The sequence below is a fragment of the Dermacentor albipictus genome, chromosome 1, assembly GCF_038994185.2.
Source record: "Dermacentor albipictus isolate Rhodes 1998 colony chromosome 1, USDA_Dalb.pri_finalv2, whole genome shotgun sequence".
Taxonomy (NCBI): Eukaryota; Metazoa; Arthropoda; class Arachnida; order Ixodida; family Ixodidae; genus Dermacentor; species Dermacentor albipictus.
Genome location: NC_091821.1, coordinates 208592053 through 208613270, shown reverse-complemented (window position 1 = coordinate 208613270; position 21218 = coordinate 208592053).

Below are 21218 nucleotides of genomic sequence, written 5' to 3'. Positions count from 1 at the left end.
GTGAATACCTCTACTGCAAACGACTGGCCTGCACTTCCGACATTAAGTCCTCCAGCCCAGCAAAGGTCGACGGTGGACTACCGACGAACCAATGAGGGCTCCGATCACGTGCGCAGTCAAGACAAACAAGTTATCGCCTTAATAAAATCTCTAATGAAAGTAATTCGCGTGTTGATAAACGACATGCAGACGCCATCTGCTCGAGGTGCACTACAAGTGCTGGACGGCCTGGATCCGGTTCTTGCGAGCCTCGAGTAGCAAGCACAATGGCTCTACCGCGTCAGCCGTTCTTCAGACAAGTCAAGGAAGCATCTATTATGCAATGGAATGCCCGTGGCCTGAAATCCCGCAGTGATTTTCGCCATTACGTTTTCACCAATCGATTCCCCATCGTTGTCATCTGTGAACCGAAGCTACAGAAACCCGTCCGGATCTCAGGCTACGAACCTCATGTGTCATCGACTTGTACTGACATTAGCAAAGTGACCATCTACATACTTTGTGAACTGACTTATGTTGTTCGTCCAGTGCGGCCACATGACACTAATCAGTATGTGTGTTTGACCGTGAAAAAACAAAAACTTGCGTTTACTTTAGTGGGCGCTTACCTTTCTCCATCAAGTCGTTTCGATAGGCAGAGACTGAGTGACATTATAGATACGACACCTGGTCCATGGATTGTTGTTGGGGACTTCAACGCGCATCATTCACTTTGGGGAAGCAACAAGATCAATTCCAAAGGAAGAAACCTCGTGTCCTTTGCTTGCGACCATGAACTTTGTTGTCTAAATGATGGCAGTCCCACGTTTCTGCGCGGACGGACATTAGTTGTTCAGACTTAGCGTTTGTTTCGCGGTGCCTCACTCGCTGCGTCCATTGGTTCGCAGATATAGAAACCCACGGCAGCGACCACATTCCTACCTACCTGAAGATAAAAGGCCTCACCAAATCCGTTCCATCAAATTTTATACGAACAATAGATTGGCCCGTGTTTAAATCACTTATGGAAGACGCATGCCACGAAGGCATTTCATCCACACTAGAATTTGAGATCGCCAAGGCTATGCAGGATGCTATGCGCTCATATCGGCCATTAGAGAAATACACAGATTTTGATTCGGAAATACAGAGCCTCCGTGCAATCCGCCGGCGAGCGGAGCGACGGTACAGACGGTCTAAATCATTATACGACCTTAGAGAGGCCAGACGCATTCAAAAGAAAATTCGGCGTCGCCTTGCTGCACTGCAAAATCAACGCTGGAAATCGTTTTGTGAGTCTCTCGACCCGCGTAAACCTCTGTCGGTTGTCTGGAGAACCATCCGTGGACTTCGAAGTGCTCCCCAACAGCGTCGTCCATTTAAGTCTTTAGCCCTACATCAAGGACGCCGAGAAGTCGAGGTAGCCGAAGATTACTGCGCAAGGATCGCGGGTCCGGCGCTCACGCACTCACCTTGCGCACCTATTCCCATAGTGCCCCCTTGCTCCCGAGATCCTCGTATGGACGCTGCTTTCTCCATCGAAGAACTGGAGGCCGCACTTGCTGGGTGCCGGCGATCTTCGTCACCAGGACACGACGGCATCACATACTCTGCGCTTGCAAACCTTGGTCAGGAGGCCAGAGATGCCCTTCTTGGCCTATACAACGCATCATGGCGTGACGGCCTGGTCCCTACAACGTGGAAATCCAGTCGGCTTGTTCCTCTCCTCAAGGCTGGCAAATCCCCGTTGGAATTGTCATCTTACCGTCCAATAGCACTGGCCAGCTGTGTCGGCAAGGTAATGGAGAGAATGATCCTTACACGGTTAGAATGGTACCTGGAATTTTACAACGTCTATCCAGAGGTAATGGCTGGTTTTCGACGTGGCCGCTCGTCAATAGATAGCGTTATCGACCTGGTAACATACGTACAACACCAGAAACACCTGAAACGCATCACTGCGGCCCTATTCCTTGATGTTAAAGGTGCGTACGACAATGTAGATCATCATGCAATTCTGGACGCCTTAGAAGCTGTAGGGATTGGTGGACGCACCTTTTGCTGGATATGCAACTATTTGAATGGAAGATCTTTCTTTATTTTGACTGAAGATGGACCAACGCCATCTAGCTATACCAGTCGTGGTGTACCGCAAGGCGGAGTACTCAGCCCTACCCTTTTCAACCTGGTGCTCGTTGGTCTCGCTGATTCGTTACCGCGAACCGTACAACTCTCCGTATATGCAGACGACATTTGCATATGGGCTTCAGGCGTGACACGTGTACAAGTTCGCGCACGACTTCAGAAAGCCTCAACAGTTGTGTCAAGATACCTAAGAAGACAAGGCCTGGAGCTTTCCGCTGAGAAATGTGCACTGGTTGCTTTTACTCGCAAATCGATGGCCCCGTATGCTTTGCGGATTAATGACCAAATTATTCAATATAGACGAACGCACCGATTTCTTGGCGTCATCATTGATAGAGACTTGTCTTGGAGCCCTCACATCTCGTACATGGCAAAGCGTTTGGCCGCCATTGTGGACCTTCTTGCGTTTCTCGGCGGCAAGTCCTGGGGCGCAACAGTACCATCAATGTTGCAACTATACAAAGCACTGTTTTTGGGCTTCCTGCGGTACAGCTTACCTGTAATAGGAAATACTTGCACCACGAATATTCGCAAACTACAGAGCGTGCAAGCCCAAGCACTCAGGACTTGTCTCGGTCTTCCCAAAACTACGTCATCGATTGCGACAGTGGCCATAGCCAGAGACGCTCCTTTGACAGTATACATTGATACAGATGTCCTGAGAGCGCACATCCGACACCTGACTCGGATTCCCTCACACCATCTTGCTTGCTTGCCAGCAAAGAGGCCACTTTCAACCTTTGCTAAAACTATTCAAAGGCATCAATCGTACTTGCCATCAGGATTTACGCCCGCTGCACGATTGTCAGATCCATTGTGGTTGGTGTCTGCACCGGCCGCAAGTTGAACTGACAATTCCAGGAATCAGAAAGAAAGCTGGAGCGCCATTGCAAGCTTTGAAACAAGCAACTTTGGAGCACATTCACAACGTGCACAGATTCCGCCAACATGTATACACAGACGGTTCAGTAAAACTCAACAGCTCTGCTGCTGCAGTCATATTCCCAGCACAATCTGAGGAAATCAAATTAAGAACTTCATGTGTGACCACATCGACGGGTGCAGAACTCGCGGCGCTCCGTGCTGCACTTGATTTCATTAAGCAGAAGCCACCGCAACAATGGACAGTCTTTAGTGACTCCAAGGCAGCCCTTCAGTGCATACGAAGCCCAATGCGCCACGGACCCAATGAACAACTGGCCTCAGAAATTCGGCACATATATCACCAAAGCTATGACAAGGGACACAACATAATCTTTCAGTGGCTTCCAGGACATTGTAACATCAGCGGGAATGACCATGCCGACGAAGCCGCCCGTTCTGCACATGAAAGTGGTCAACGAGTCTTCATTCCGCTTTCGCGAACAGACGCTGCGGCTCAGCTGCGATTGATGACCCGTGAGTGTACTTTGCCCCTGTGGGACTCGAATGTTTTCACAATGTGTCGGTTGCGTTCGTTGTCTCCGGACATACGGATGCACCTCCCGCCTGGATTACCCCGACGTGACCAGACTATGCTCTACCGTCTGTGCACGTATGGCTAGGCGTTGCCTTTACAAACGCCTATGCTTTCCTCATAGGAATGGCCAACAGCCCCACGTGCGACACATGTAACATCGACGAGACGCTCGCACACATTATCTGTGTCTGCCCGCGATACAGTGCTGAGAGACAAGTGATGTGCAGAGTGCTGGACCAGTTGGACAATCGTCCACTTTCAGAACTAAAAGCTTTAGGCCAATGCTCCGAAAGAACATCCGCGTTGAAGGCCTTACTCGCGCTAGTAAGATTCTTGCGGTCCACGGGGCTTCACGACAGACTCTAAGAATGCCGCCCCCTACCGCTCTGTAGTGTACGCGCTTTGTTCGTGCTTGTCTCCCTTTCTTTCTATCTCCCCCTTCTACTCTGTTTCTCTTTTTATCCCTCTTAACCCTTCCCCCTGCGCAGGGTAGCCAACCGGAACTACCTCTGGTTAACCTCCCTGCCTTTCTCTACATTATTTTCTCTCTCTCTCTGTTATCTCTCACTTATGGCGGAATTGACATTTTCATACACGGGCCTCTAAATAACAACTCACAACTCTTAGATTGCTGGTCAAATCAGGTATCCTTGCTGAGGCGACGGAATCACTCTCTCAGAAGCAAGCGGACTTCACTACGCGAAAGAGGAATACGCCCGATTAGCAGCTGCATAAGCTCCAGTATTTCGAGTAGCATCGCAGTTACCTGATATCCAGTGAGACACTCTAACGCGATTATTTTCACTTAGTTCTTTCGCGAGTTCTTTCAGCGATTCGTACAGTAAATATGTATTCGGCACATTTTCGTCTATGCTTTTTAGTGATGCGAGATCAACTCGAAAATCACTAAAAGTCACCTATTTTTGCGCATTCTCTACTGAAGCCGTGAAGCGCAACGCCGATAGAATAGCGAGAAGTTCAGCGACGGTGAAAGGTGTCACTCTAAGCAACGCTGGAAAAGTTATACAGATACAGTATTCCTTCAAAACTCTGTTTTCATTCACTTGGCGGAGCAGGGTTGTCATACCAGTGCTGAAGACGAAGCGGAAAGCTTTCCTTTCTCCGAATTTAGCGCTGAAACCACACTGCTTGTACGTTAGTGTGATGACCTTAAACGTATCTTCTCGTATTATGGCCGCTTTCCATGGCGTAGCACAAGTTCTCGAAAATTCCTAGGCGAAGTCTTTGGTTCCTTTAGAATGCGATCTAGCCTTTCTTTACCGGCGACGTTACGCCAGACGCTAGCAGACGTCGACAGGAGAGAGAGAGAGAGAGAGAGAGAGTATATAGATAGAGGGGAAGACGGAAGATTTATGGAGCAGGTTCCGGTCGAGCAGCCTGTGCGGAGTTAAGTACATATGAAGGAAACGGGAGGTAAAACGTGAGGAAAAAAGAATCAAAAAGGAAAGAGGAACGTGTGTACGTGAGCCGTAGCAAGTTAGCAGTTGACATCACCTCTCCTGTCATGTACATAAAAGCGCAACAGTGAGTTTTAAGAGCCGTCTGTTAAATTCGAGAGCGTGGGATCGAATCGCAGACGCGACGGCCGAATTTCGATGGGGCCGAAATTAAAAAAAAAAGGCCCCGTGTATCGTGCATTTGGTGCACGTTAAAGAGCCCCAGGTGGCCAAAATTATTTCGCAGTCCTTCATTGCGGCTTACCTCATAATCATATCGCAGTGTTGGTACATAAAACGCAAGAATTTATTGTAATTAAAGCTAGCTGTAGCTGCTTGAAAATTTAGTGTTTGCAAGCATGCTCGCAGACATCGGGAAGACTATTCACATGCAAGTATAACATACATACACGTTTCATATTGGATTTTCAATATTGTCATTCTCAGTTTGAGAGTATATATCAGGTGGGCAATACAAAAGTGCTACAAATTATAACAAAAGTGACAGAGCTAAACAGGCCTTTCGAAGCAAAGATCATGCATTTTTTAAAAATCAAAATTTTTTGAACACGCGCACTTTGCACACACAAAAATACAATGAAGTACAACCACCGAAGCAGGATGGCAAACATTTACAAAGCAATAAACCTGCTCCTAAACAGCTTTCCAAGCAAAGAACATCAACATCGTAAATTAAAAAAAAATTAACATTGAACAATCATGCGCACTGTGCACACACTAGAAAAAAAATAATTATAAAGAAAAAGAAACAAAATAGCAAAGCAAAACCCGGCACAGGGTTGCAATAAATTACAAAATCGGGAAAATAAGTGAACAAACAAACAAGTGAAAGAACAAGAACAAAGTTGTTATTGTTGTTGCCTCAAAACATGTCTCAGAACGAAGTGATGTGCCGTGGCATTAGCAATCTCTTCTTCCTTTGCTTCCCCTCAAGTGAAAGGTAGCCAACCGAGCACGTCATTCGTTAAACTCCATGCCCTTCCTTCTTTGTTTATCTTTCTCTTTCACCAAGGAAACCGATACATATTGGCCGCTCACGACTGCGAAGTATTATAATAAGGAAATTAAATGCAATAAACGCAGGAATGGAAGAAAACAGAAATAGCGTTCAAGTGGGGAAGTGTGCGTGGAATTTGTACCGGTAGGGGTCCTAATTAACTACTCAACGGCGAACGCCTAATAAAGTGGGCTTTTCTCACCGTTGCAACGCTGTGTTAATGTCGTTGCCTGATACATGGTGTCAGATGTGTAACTCGTTGGCTAAATATGAATAGCCTGCCGCTTCCTGAATGACTGGTGCTGTGTAAAGATGCCGCGGGATGCTGGAAACGCTTCCGTCAACGCACTGAACTTTTCTTCAGGGCGACGACCTCGGACAAAGAGCGTTCGTCAGCGCAAAAAGCCACCATCTTCTTGCACGTCGCGGTACCCGACGCCATCGAGGTATTCAACGCCTTTCCACTATCGAAAACACAGCTTGGACTATGACGCTATTGTCAATGCATTCGAGGACTACTGTAGTCCCAAGACGAACGAAATTTACTAACGCTACATGTTTCGCTCCCACCAAGAAAAAGAGGGAGCCCTTTGAGCAGTTTCTGCGGGCTGTGCAACGCAAGTCGAAGAGATGCAACTTTGGTAATTTGCACGAGTCTTTGGTCCGAGACCAGCTGGTATGCGGCATGTGCGAGAAGGAGCTCCGTGCCTGACTCCTGCGCGAGAAGAATCTTACACTTGAAACAACCGAGGTTTACAAAGCCGCAGAGGAGGCAGCGTTGCAAAACCGGACGCTCGAGAACGCTACTAGCAGCGAAGCGAACGTGCACCGGATCTACAGAACACCGGCAATTCCGGAGATAAATGCAAATCGTGGGCGGTGCGGCTACTGCGGAAAGGTTCACGAACCAAGAAGATGCCTAGTGTGGGGCAGCACTTGTGCCTTATGCAAGAGGAAAAATGACTTCGCCTCATGTTGCAAAAACGCCAGGGTTCATAAAGTTGGCACTCCACTCAAGCAGCAAACGAATCGGAGGAAGACTTCGATATGTTAACAGTGTGCATCGGCAGCGTCTCAGGTCGGTGAGACCGGATTGTGAACGGGTTCGTGGCTGGCCTCCCGACGCGGCTCAAGGTGGACACGGGGAGCGCAAGCAAACATCTTACCGTATGCACACTTCCGAAAGCTCCGCTTCGGAAAACCGATCCTTCGCCAATGCAACGCGGTGTTGACGAACTACGACGGCAACATTATACAGCACTTGGGAAAGACGACGCCACCGCTCCGTCTGGAAGGCAGGCAATAAATCGTACCGTTCTTTGCTGTGAAGGGCAGGCGAGCGTTGCTTAGACCCGTCTCGCCAGTGTATGACGTTGGCAGGGCCGACCAGACTGGCAGGAGGAGTTTTCTACGTTGTTTCGAGGTCTGGGGTGCACTTGGCGTCAGTTGAGTGAGGATGCACGGCCCGTCCCTGTGCCTCCTCGGCGAGTTCCCCCCGCACTCAGGGAACCGCTTCGAAAGGAGCTTGCCCGCATGGAAGCTGCAGGAATTGTTGCCAAGATCACTGTGCCCGCAGACTGGGTGAGTCCGCTTGTCATAGTTCGTAAAAAGGAGGTCCCGCTGAGAGTTTGCATGGACCCCGTCAGAATAACCGGGACCTAAAACGTGAACTCCCGCATTTGGAAGACATTGAGGCAGGCTTAGCCGGTGCCACCCAAGTTCAGCAAACTGGACGTTAATTGCGGGTTCCATCAGATCCTTCTCAACGAAAGCTCTTCTAAGGTATGCACGTTCGGCACCCCATTCGGAAGGTACCGGCCCCTACGCTTGCCCTGTGGGATCGCGTCTGCACTCGAAGTGTTCCAAAAACACATGAGCGAAATATTCGAGGGCCTACGTGGAAATCGTGGGCACACTGACAATATCCTCGTCTGGGGAGCGGCGACAGAGGAGTACGAAAAGCGTCTTCGTGTGGCGTTGGAAGCGGCAAGAAGGGCAGTACTAACCCTAAACAAGGACACATGTGTATTTGCCAGGGAGGAGTGAGTGAGTGACACAACTTTAGTCGGTCCACAATAGACGGACAGGGACAGGGAATAGACAGGGAGGAAGTAAAATTCTAGGGTGGCCGCATAAGCAAAGCTGGGATTACGCAGGACCCTGACCTAAGCAGCTGTATTACTAACATGCCCCGTCCTTCCAGTAACATAGAAGTACAAAGGTTTCTGGGGGCGGTAAACTATTTTGGGAAGTTCCTACCAAATCTCTCGAAGAAAACAGAGGCCCAGAGGTACCTGATAAAACAGGAAACTGCGTTCGTATGGCAAGCCCAACATGATCACGAATTGAAAATTTTACTGGATATGCTCACATCAGCGCCTGTTCTAGCGGTTTTTGACCCAGCGAAACTGCCGAAGGTCTCAGCCGATGTGTCAAGTTTTGCTACGGGCGTTGCACTGTTCCAACAGCATGACCAAGGCAGGCGCCCTGTGGCCTGTGCATCGCGAGTGCTATCTACCGCCGAGGCCAAGTATGCACAGATCGAGAAGGAGACACTGGCTGAGACTTTTGCTTGTGAAAGCGTTAGAGACTTTCTAGTAGGTTACGAAGTCCTAGTCGAGGCGGACCACAGGCCGCACCTTGCGATAGCAACGCAAAACTTGTGTGAAATGCCCCCACGTCTGCAGCGATATCTTTTGAGACTGATGCTGTTTGATGTTGTGTTCCAGTACATGCCCGGCAAGCAGTTGGTTTTGGCCCATAACCTGTCGCGGATAACAAGGACAGCCGCCGGTAACCCAAACCCTGACCAAGATAGTATTACTGTCCACGCTGCTCACGTCCTCTCAGTCCTAGTGAGTGACAACATGAAAGCCCGAATGGCCTCGGCAACAGGGGAATATGCTGAGCTGGAGCACGTCATAGAGGCCTTACACAAGCAGAGACCTGTACTGGGGGAACTAGCTGCATTTTCCTCTGAACGTTCGTATATTGATGGAATTACGCTCCGGGGCAGCAGAGTGGTGATGCCCAAAAGTCTACGTCATGAGCTGTTACAGCACCTACATGAGGAACACTTGGGGGTTAACAAGTGCAAAAGGCCCGCGCAAGGCTGTTGATGAACTGGCGAGGAATGAATGCTGACATAGCGACATCGGTTAGTCGATGCGAAACTTGTCAGTTTGCATACCGACAAGAAGCAGAGACTCTGATACTAAGAGAAGCCCCGAAGAAACCATGGCAGCGCATTGGTGCTGACCTTTGTGAGTACGGTGGCAGGACCTTACCGAAATACCATGAAGTCGAGTGCTTGTTCCAGACAACGAGTATGCCTGTAGTCGCCAAATTTTCTATTATGTTTGCCCGCCATGGAATTCTGTTGGAAGTGTGCACAGATGGAGGTTCCCAGTTTGTATCTCGTGACTCACTTCAAGGCGTTCAGAGACAAGTGCGATTTTACCCACACAACTTCCAGCCCACGATTTCCTAGGTCCAATGGCTTGGCTGAAAGAGGAGTTGTGGCAGTGAAGCGATTATTGAAAAAAGAACAGAGAACACGCAAACGAAAATTTCTGGGTGGGACTATTGAATTATCGAACAACCGCACTGAAGAATGGGTGGACACCCTGTGAGCTACTCATGGGAAGACGGCTTTGCGGAAGGTTGCCGGACTTTGCAGCCCCCAATGGAAATCCTGTGCGCAAGCACCCTCAGAACTTAACACGTGGTCGACCTTTCCCAATGCTAAATGTAGGAGATATTGTGAGGATACACCAGGACGGGTGGTGGGGTCCTAAGGCTCAAGTGGACGGCTCTGTGGCTCCAAGGTCCTACAGGGTCCACACGGAAGGAGGCCAACAGTACAGAAGAAATCGACAACACCTTCTAAGAACAAATCAGTCTTTTGAGCCAGAGGATGTCCCGAGAGATGACCTTGTGCTAGATGCAGGGCCTCCAAATGGTTACATCACGTCAAGCGATGACACAAACTCCACAGGGCCCCGAACCTGCAGGGACATCCCAGGAGCCAACTACAGAAGAGCACAACCCCACGTCTGCGGTGTCACCAAATGTGTCACCTACGACTCCACCTCTACGATGCTCTACTCGAGTGCGAAGGCCTCCAGGCTACCTGCGAGCGTATGTGTCTTCCATTCCTTGAGCAGCTTCTCCAGAGAAGGGACGATGTACCGGTAGGGGGCCGGGCACCAACGAAGTCGGGCAACACTGCCCCACCAGGAAACTACTTAACGACGAACGCCTAATAAAGTGGACTCTTCTCACAGTTGCAAAGCCGCGTGTGTCATTGTATGACACAGCATTGATGACGCTACTAAAGGTTAGGTGTAGTCTCCAATTTTGCGGTGAAAGCAGACAATGTGTCGGCGTCCGTGAAACTTGGATTTAACTACATGATTCCATTCGCGCATTCTATGTGGGAAAAAAAAGATTGCCCAAACGTGTTACATAACGTTACACAGAAAGAAACGGTTTCAAATTTGCGTTTCCCGAGGTTTGCCTTCTCCATTTTGCTGTGGGGAAGCCAAGCGAATTGCACAACTTTCGCAATCGATCGTAAGGCGTCAGAAAACACGGGCTTCTTGAGCGCTTGAAGAAAACCTGCACCTCGTTTATTATGAAAGCCGGTGCTCACGAATCAATGTACGCTGCTACGTGACGCAGAGGCCGGTCTTCTCGAAAGGACTTCGATCGACACCCTGCTTGCAGTGCCCAGCACATGCCCCAACAGTGCACTGGATGTCTAAATGATTGTTGGTTGGCCGACGTGGCCCTGCTGCTGCGTGTGGTGCAATCCAACTCCGCCGGATTACACGATTTAGTTGTTGATTACCTTATCTTTTCTTTTTTTGTTTTGTTAGGATGTGTTCACATGCTCTCGAAATCTTTTTATTCGTAGTAGAACTACGAATGGCGATCCGCGCACGCCCGTATGCTTCATTTTTTTTTCTTAAAATAAGCTGTTGTTCATGGCGGTGCTCCAATGCAGACATATATACTCCCATCCTTACATGTTTCCCACCCAACTACAGTTGCCTGCGAAACAGTGTGGCCAAATTCCTCGAAATCCTCAATTGGCCATATCCCTTCGATTTCCAACAAGAGGACTATATGTCAGCTCCAACTTCAACGAAATTGCTTTTATCGATTCGCGTTCGGGAGAACGAACTCCCGCGACTTTCCCGCGTATCATCTGCGATCACGGTCGTTTTATCGCAAAACGCGCACGGGCAGGTTTCGAAACACTGCTCGCCAAGGCCCGTCGCCGGCGCGCACTCGCGACAGGGACGCGCATATGTGCGTGGTCCCGGTCACGTGTCCCATCTCTTCTGGCGAAGGCACTGGCCTCAAAAAGCCGGGCGTCCGTGCACGGCGACTGCGCCGTAAACGGCGCGGCCGCAGCAGTGCAACCCGGGGTCGCACCGCCTGACCTGGATCGAGCCCACCACACGCACCGCCGCCGCAGCGGCCCTGCAGCCAGCGGCGGGGGTCAGGCGCATTGTCGGCGGCTTCCGCGTGCTGTTGTATAGCGGCTCCACTTCGGAGGCGCGGGACCCGCCGGTTCCGCAACTCGTTACACGCGGCGACGTGGGCGCTGCCGCAGTGCGTACGTGCTCGGCCGCACGCGCGCGCGCGCGCCGACGCTCTCGCCCGCCGCAGCCGGGCGACGCGCGCCGCTGAATGATCGGCGACCCGGCAACCGTCGATGGCGGGAATACGCGGGCAATCCCGAGCGCCGCCCCCGTCCCCGCTGCGGCCGTGCAGCCCCGCCAGGTCCCGGGTGCGAGAACGTGGCAAAAGGGCACGCACGCCGCCGCTGTTGACGAACGGGGGTGAGGAGGAGGAGGTGGGATTGAAGCCGTCAAGTGTTAGGACGCCCACACCTCTTTGCCCCTCCACGCCCAATTACGCGAATCTCCTCGCTTCACCTTCCCCGACGTGCTTTCCAGAGGCAGCATGCGGAGAGCCTTGGCCTTAACGCGTACTACAGCTGACGCAAACTATGCTCAGCCTTGTGTAACATATGTATACGTCATGAAATAACATGCACGGCGCATCATTATACTAAAAGAAATACCAGACTCATTAAAAGCCGGTAGTTTCTCGCTTTCTTGACTGAAATCAAAGTTCCATTAGGCGGATTGTTCCGCACGATGACTACACAACAATCAACATTTAAGTTCAAACTTGCACCTTTTAATCGACACAGGTTATATGTTCCCTTTCATATTGGTGGAGTGTGTATACCTCCTCAAAGCGAAGTACTTTTCAAGGATCCTAGATTTTCATTGACAAAAGTCTGCAGCCCACGGGTTTCGCGAAAAAAGAAACTATGTATGGGGTGTTTCAGCGAACACTTTCGAAAGTTCTTAAAGGTTGCCTGTGACATATAGCGCAATTCTAGTTTATGTTCTAGTTCAGGTGGTCTACTCGAAGCGGGAACGCCAATGCATTTATCCGCAATGTTCGGGAATTAACATCTCGAAACTGGTGTCATCCTGAAAATTGGTTCCAAGTGGATCAGCCTTGCGAGTTCCACGGCTAGAATTTATAAATTGTAATATGGGCCATAGAGTAATTAGTTAAAAACTTAATTAGTGAAGTTCACAAGGATGGCTTGGTGGGCTAGTTCGTAAAGCATCACTATTCTTGGAATCTTTTTCAGAATACATGCAACACACATCCTATGGTAGCAAAATAATAATGGCGGGAGTCTTCAACTTGCCTGACATAAGGTGGAATTCAATGACCTAGGGAAATGTTACGCTTGACACCATGTCAGATATCCAGTTAGCATATAACCTGACACAAATTGTCGATTTCACAACCAGGGTTGTCGGTAGCTTAAGTTCACTCTTAGACGTTGTGTTTTTAGCGACCATTTCCTTGAGAATACTGTTCACTTTGAACCTCTTGAAGGATTATCTGACCACAAGATCATATTTTATTCTTTGCAATTCCCAAAGCCTGTACAAACGTTCGGTCCTATAAACCGAGTGCTCTTGTTCAAAGATGCAGACGATGCAACTATCATGACCTACCTTGCCTACAAAGATCAATTTTTTTTTTTACCTCACTTCCGACCAGCAGTCGTCTATTGATGTGGTGTGGACCGAGTTTAAAACCGTTGTGACGCACTATATAAACGCCTTTGTTCCACGAGTTCAAAGAAAAACTGGAGAACGCAGTCCTTGGGTATGTCGAGATATAATCCACTTGAAGTGCAAAATGAAGAGGCTTAGGAAAAGAAGAAAATCGCATATGAGTAAAAAAAAAAACTGACTCGGAAATAACACTGCTAACGACGTCATTAAAAAGCAAAATACGCTGTGCTAAAAACAGTTTCCTCAAATATTCATTATACATCTTTATCAGGAACTCGCCTAAAAAATTTTGGCGCTACGTAAGCGTGAAGCGCTCTAACGTACCCTCCCTGAATGCCCAGGAATGTAAGCAAAAAGCTAACGCATTTAACAAGTACTTTTAATACATTTTCACCGTCGACAATGGTTCCTTGAACCATCTTGTCCCTAGCCACTGCCAAGAAAGCGTTTTGGGCACCCCAAAAATATCACAAACTGACATATTATCTCTCTTCTTGAATTTAGATGAAAAGAAAAGCAATGGTCCAGGTCAAATTCCGAACAGTTTCTTGAAAAGGTACGCAGAACCAGTAAGCAAGTTTCTTCATTTAATTTTCTTAAGGTCACTCCGTGAGAGCTGCCTTCCTCCAGAGTGGAACGTTGCAAAAATAATTCCCATACCAAAATCAGGTGACACATCTTGCCTGTCTAACCACCGGCCAATTTCTTTAACACGCACGTGCTGCAATATACTAGAGCACATAATCTTGAAACACTTGACAGAATGCATGGAATCAAACACTTTAATCCATTCAAACCAGCACGGTTTTCGAAACGGTTTATCAACACTCACCCAACTCGTGGCAACCCTTCACGACTTAACTCAAAACATTATTGAGCAACTACAGGTAGACATAATCTTTATGGATTTCTCTAAAGCGTTCGATCGTTTTTCCCATTTAAATTGCTTCACAAACTTAACCGCCTGCTTGGTAACGGCCCTCTTGTTCGTTGGATAAAGGACTTTCTGTCAAACCGCTCCCAATACGCAGAATACAATGATGACCTTTCTGATGCTGTCCCTGTTTAGTCCGGCGTACGCCAAGGCTCTGTTCTGGCCCCACTTCTGTTCTTATTGTACATAGATGATATAACAAACCAAGTCGACGCCACCATTCGCCTCTTTCAGACGATTGCATTCTTTATCATACTGTGAGTAATCGCGAAGATCAAGCAAAACTGAACAATACCCTAAATAATGTAGTGCGGTGGTGTGCAGACCGGCAAATGGTGATAAATTCCGACAAAACTGTCTGCCTGTCGGTCACAAACAAAAAATCAAGCCTGCAGTTCCCGTACGGTTTCAACGGCACTGTTCTGCAAAGCGTCACCCAGTATAAATACTTAGGTGTTATCATCTCATCCGGCCTCGGCTGGAATGCGCACATACAGTACGTATCTAAAAAAAGGCCTAAACAAACTGTTCTATCTCAAACGCACCTTATCGCATTCCACCAGCCAAACAAAGCAGCTTGCTTACGTCAGCCTTATCAGACCGGCACTCGAATATGCCAACATAGGATGGTTTCCACATACCAAAAACCACATTCATACGCTCGAACGCATACAAAGAAAAGCTGCCCGATTTATCTGTAATCCTTTTAAACGCACAGATTCACCAACCGAACTTATTTCTCGCGCAGGCCTCGTTACCCTCGGAATTCGAGCTAAGGTTCAACGATTAAAGTCCTATACTTAGTATTACGCAATGCGCTGAAGTTGGATCCCGCCGCCTTTGTTAGATCTAAAGGGACAGGGTTAGATTTAAAGGCAGCGTCTCAGGGAGTTCACACTTCGCGTTCAGTTTTGTCTGCGCTGAAGGGCCGACATGTTTCTTGAAAGAGAAGATGGGGGGGGGAGGGGGAGTGGCGCGCCCCCAGGACCCACCTTCTTAGACCACCGGTAAGTACAGTCCCGTGCCATATGGAGGAGGAGGAGGGGGGGAGGAGGAAGTAAAGAGAGAAGGCCGGGATGTTAACCAGAAATGCGCCTGGTTGGCTACCCTACTCTGGGGGATGAGAAAGAGGGAACAGAAAGATAAGATAGATAGAGAGGGAGGGGAGGAAAAGGAAAGCCTCGGTGAGCTCGCGCACGCCCGCGGAGGGCCTGAGCGAGTCAAAGGCGTTCACATAGGCCAGTCGCACTCAAGAAAGACAAAGGTGCTTTCGTAGCTTTGTGGGCCGACGAGCGATGGGGACGGTCTTCAAGTAGCACCTGCACAGACAACGGCCGATCGTCCAGTCGTCGCAATGCGATAGATAATGTTTGTCTTTCCCACTGAAATCGATGAAAATGGCACAATAAATGTTCGATGTTCTCTTCCACGCCGCAGACGTCGCATGCAGCACTCTCGTTCATTCCAATCAAAGTAGTGTACGCATTCGTGAAAGCCACTCCCAACCACAGTCGGTATAGAAGCGATGCATCCCGTCGGTGAAGTCCGGGTGGAGGTCGGAGTTGTAGCGAATGGTTCAGTTCATACAACCTGGTGCGCCTTATATTTGGGATGTTCCACGCTGTTAAAGAGAGCTTGGGTGCCAGGTGACGAAGCTATATGAGCTACAACACGGCGTCCGTGGTCGAAGGAGCCCCAAGACTGCATGAAGGCAACCACACCAGAAATATTGAAGTAAACACCATACCAAGTACTGGTATTTGTTAGACGAAATATTTGTGTATCGGCGCTGCCGTGCACTCGTGAAACCCCTTTCATCATATGCTGCAGCTCATATTGCATGCGACTGTACATTCTCGTGGCACCAATGGTCCGTAATCTTTTTCCCCCCGATTCGCATGTACTTTCTAGTCGCGCTCTTTTTCAATGGCACTCTGGCAGTTAAAGAACGGCTCGCTTCCGGCAATACGCATCGGCATAGGCTGCTCGATGTTGACAGCCATGCTGCAGTGGGTCTTGGGCGCGGTAGCGCATGCCATTGAGCGCACCAACGATTCCGCTATTGATGAGGGCCTTCTACACGCTTTTTTCGCGTTATGATTCCACAGATATCAGGATACGCGAAGGTGGCGTCACAAACCCACACTGTACGTACATACCGAATAGTGGCGCGGGAGCTTTGAACGCAATGGTGTATCCTGGCGGTAGCCGACGAAGTTGGCTGGTAGCAAAAGCCGCTGCTTCACGTATTGAGTTACGCTGTGACCGGGAGGCACGTAGAACATAACTCGCTTGACTTTGCTTGCCCTTCTTCTGTACTTATTTGTGTATTCAGGAAAATGTATTCGAATTCAAGTCAGTAGTGTGTGCCCCAGATTGTAAAAAGGGCGCCCTGTTCTTGGCCCACGTGAAAACCGGCAGCACACAACACTTTCGAGTTTCTGAAACCATCGTTCGTGCAGGCTTTTTTTTTCATTCTTTTTTTATTTATTTATCTTTTACAGCGAAGCTGTATGTGGATAAGGTTCCATGTATTTTTCTTGTCCGTACGTCAACAACTGAAAAAAGATGAGTGTGGGGCGATCTCGGAGATGGTATAAAATGCCGGGCCGACCCGCGGCGGAGGTGAAGCAGGCTGGCTTCAGGCCCTCCGCCCCAAAATAATTATAAAATAATAAATAATAATAATGAAATAATAATAATAATGAAATAAATAAATCAAGATTCATTGTTTCAAGTCGATGGGTATACTGTAATCATTTGTGAACAACACATGGACTCATGAGCAGGAGGCGTTGCCATATATGCAAAGGACAAAATGTATTTACAACCCTGCATACTTGGCTCACAAGATTACAATGCCACCGACTGTGGGGATGTCTGTGCTGTACAAATGAAAGACGGAATTGTGATATCCGCTGTGCATATATCTCCTGGCACACTCTAGTGGCATATCGAGAAGTTCATGACGACGCACTTTGTATGGGTTAGCCGTGATGACACTACCCCTGCGATCATCATTGGAGACTTCAATGTGGTCATTTCAAAACCAGACAAGAAATGGTTCACTCAGTTTGTACTAGAAGAGTTTGGTTTGAAGTACAACACAAACCCAAATCACTCAACTACTTAACTCTTGTATAGATTTAACTGCGGCCAAGATTGAGTAGTTGACTGATTGGTTCGGTTGTAACCCAACCAATCACTGTATATCGCAGTAATCACAAAGTTATCGTCACTACCATTACCAAATGATGAAAATAAATGCATGTACCCTTGTCTAACCCTGTGTGATGTGCTACAGCTTCGCTGGTGATCCATTTTCACAGAGTGGAGTGACTCCTCAACTTTTTAAATATTATTTTTAAATACGCCCCTCTACAGCGACTTCTAGAAGCGGGTTTCTGATGACTGAGAAAGCGGCATAGACCATTACTGGCTTCTTACTGCTTCGTTTTCACTCAACTTCCGCAACAAGATTGTTTTTTTTTTTTGGTTCACATCGTTCAGTAAAGCCCTTAGCTTCTTTGGTTGCCTGGTTCATCTGAAAAAAAAAGACATAGAAAGAACCCACTGCCATTTGAGCACATCGCCGTCGGCGAAGCGAGCTGCTGCCAGAGAATGCGAGAGAGAACACTTTATTATAAAGTAAGGGTGCGATAGTGTCAAAGCCCTATGTCCCTGTGCCTCGCTGACGCAGTTCTTCGGCGCTGTTCCGATGAATGAAAAACTTTATTGCCACAAAGAAGGTATACCGGCGAAGGTGGAGCTCTCAGTCCAGGGCCCCAGTGGCCTTTTCCATCTTGCTAGCTCTGTCGATCAGCTTGAGCTGTTCTTCAGGCTTCGAGCAGGATAGCGCAGCCTCCCACTGCTCCGGTGTTGGTGTTTTGTGTAATGGCGCTACCTTTGGCTTTTGGCAGGCCCATGTAACGTGGTAAAGCGTTGCGTGTTCACCGCATAGCGGGCATTTATTGTCGTATGTTGACGGATAGATTTTGCTGAGCAGACTCAGATTGGGGTATGTATTAGTCTGCAGTTGTCTCCAGGCAACCGACTGCTCTCTACTAAGATCTTTGTGGGGAGGGGGGTAGATCCTCCTGAGGGCTCTTTGGTTTTCTAAAATTGCTCCATAGCGTCTGGTGACTGTGTCCGGTTCCCCGTCGTGGTGCGCCCCCCGGTTGGCGTATGCTCGGGCGTTGGCGTCGGCACGCTGGTTCCCTGTCACAGTCTCATGACCTGGTGTCCACGTAATGAAGCATCTCGAAAAGGTTATTTTTCTCGTCTTGAGTATGCGGATGGCCGCAGTAGATATGCATCCACTGCTGTACCTTCTGCACGCTTCTTGCGAGTCCGTAAGTATTGTTGTAGTGGCCTCTTCGCCCTTGTGGGTGATGGCAAGTACGATTGCCGCTTCCTCAGCCTCCAGGATGTTGTTGCCTTTGATCGAAGCGCAATTGATTTCTCTAAGCTGGTGATCAACAACGCTGACTACCGCCCCGGAGTGCTCATTGTATGTGGCCGCGTCGACGTATAACACGTCTTTTCTCGCCGAGAAATATCTGTTGTGTGCTTCTGATCTTGCCTTTCTTCTGGCCTTGTGTAAGTTAGGGTGCATGTTTCTCGGTATCGGGCTAACCTCAATGATCTCTCGAATCTCTTTAGGTATGCTTTCCGTGCTGTTAATTTCTCTGCAAGCATCTCTCATACCCAGTATCTTCAGCGTGTTCCTGCCCGTTGGAGTCAGCATGAGTCTCATTTTCTGCGCGAGAAGGTGAGCTTCGATGTGTTCTTGCACTGTATTGTTTATGCCCAACTGAAGGAATTTCTCCGTCGAGGTGTTGACCGGTAGTCCGAGAGCGCATTTGTAAGCCTTCCTAAGGATTGCCTCTAATTGTTCTTTTTCCTGCTCGAGCGGTGTTTGGTAGGGGACACTGTATACAATCCTACTGACCACGAGGGCCTGTATTAGCCTACATGTGTCCTCTTCTTTCATACCTCGCCGTCTGTTCCGATGAAGTCAGCCAGGTAACGTTGGTGCACGAGCACGACGGCTTTGGTCAGCCACTCGGCAGCGGGGGTTGGTGAGAGGTATAGTGGTTGCATGTTAGGGGTGGGATAGCGTAGCATTTTTCTTTCTTTATTACAGGTTCCGTTATATGCAGTGCATCTAGTATAAGCAAACACTTGTTAGACCCATATGAATAGGATAGTAGGGTACCTAAACCAAAATTAAACATTGCCAGACTACGGTGTAATGCATTGGGTTACTCTATCAGTATGGACAGTATGGTACTTCTTGGATAGTGACTGTGTTGTCACGCAATTTCCTGAAGTTTCCTTCCATGGAACTTGTAAAGATGCTAGGGCGCCTGTAAGTCGGTGACAAGTGCGGGGGAGATGTTCTATGGTAGGCGCTATCGCGTGTATACTTCTGCCGCAGTCAAGTCATCGTAGCTGGACACCGTGTACGGGGCACAGAGGGTGGTCCCGTACAGCTATCGCCGATCGTGTCTTCCGAGCGGTCGTATCCACGCAGTAGTATAGACGTTTGTCCGATTTCTTCCGATGAAACTATTGGATTATGCCACCAGTTCGGGTTGTTACGATTGGCGTTTAGCATTGTTATACCCGGCATCCTCCCTTCTAGCCGATTAAGGCTTCACCGGCGAGCGTGTAGCTATGAAAGGCTCTTCACGCTGCATCGTCGTTTTCTAATGACCAGGGAGCTGGCGAATAAATCAGCGTCACCAAAGTTGACGGGCGAGACGAGCGTCCGCCTGGACTAGACTGAACCCGACATAGACTATAGAGAGTTTTAGCCCAGCGGGTTTACGGCCAGCGGAGCGGAGCGGTCTCCACCGTTACGCCAGCGGAGCGGCTCGCGAAAAAAGAATTTTAGCCCAGCGGATCACCCGCTCGAGCGGGGTAAAGAGAGGGGCGCTCTGCTGCCCCACCTAGTGGTTCGAATAGGAGTTACTGAGAAATGAAATTGAATTACGCTTGCTTTTATTATGCAAGAAATGTTGAATAAAGATATATTACATGTTCTCAGTGCATTATTTGTAAATAATGTACTGAGTACTAATGTACGGGTCAGCGCGGCAGTCGCCGTCTTCGATGCAGAACTGCCGGCGTTCATGTTCGCGGCTGCCGTCTTGCATTTCCCATACACGCCCGCGCGCCCTTACGCACGCTCGCGCGCTGCGTATACCCTCCGCTGGGGAGTGCTTTCCAGCGGGCGTAAACGCTGCTCCGTAAAACCGCTGGCCGCCTCAGCGTGGTGCGCATGCGCAGTCGCGTCTCCGCTCGCCCGCTCCGCTCCGCTGGCCGTAAACCCGCTGGGCTAAAACTCTCTTATGACACGTACGCAAACAAAGGCGCTCACGTCGAGGCGACAACAGCCGCCGCCCTTGGTGGAAGCAATGACTACCGTGAAGACCACTCTACCGGAACCTGACGCTGACAAGTGGACCGTCACAATGATCCACTAATTCATAAAAGGGGCCAACGTCGAGGACTTCCGTGGAAACGATGTGGACATCGTGTTCCCAGTTTGCCACGTCATTATGCGGGGGCGTTCGTGCAACATTGGAGGAGGAGTTCGGCCGAACGATGCGACCTCATGGGCGGGATTTCGACAACGGTTCAACTATTGTGGTTGGCAGAGAAGAACAGCGAATTTACCCGACGACAGAAACGAGAAAAGGAAGAGCTTAAAAAGTGGATCTTGAGTGTTGTGGAAGTGTATTCCTACTCGTACTCATGCTCGTAACGGTGCTCGTACGCGTGCTCGTACATGTAAACCGTGTAGGGGTTGGGGTACGGGACTCCAGAATAAAAACCTCCCAAGTGCTCGTCCTCGCCCCGGTTGTTCTGCATGGCCGGTGAACTCAATTCGCTGGCCATGAGGAACGCTGAAAGAAGCTGCAGGGTACTGGGGTCGAGCCTCGTTTGACAACCCTCGGGATCCTGGGCCCTGGAGAACATACGTCAAACAAACCAAACAACACAGCGCTGCCACCAGATGTAGGGGTTGGAGGACGGGACTTCGGGATGAAAACCACAACTTGGGAGGGTTTATTCTACATTATTTACAAGGAGG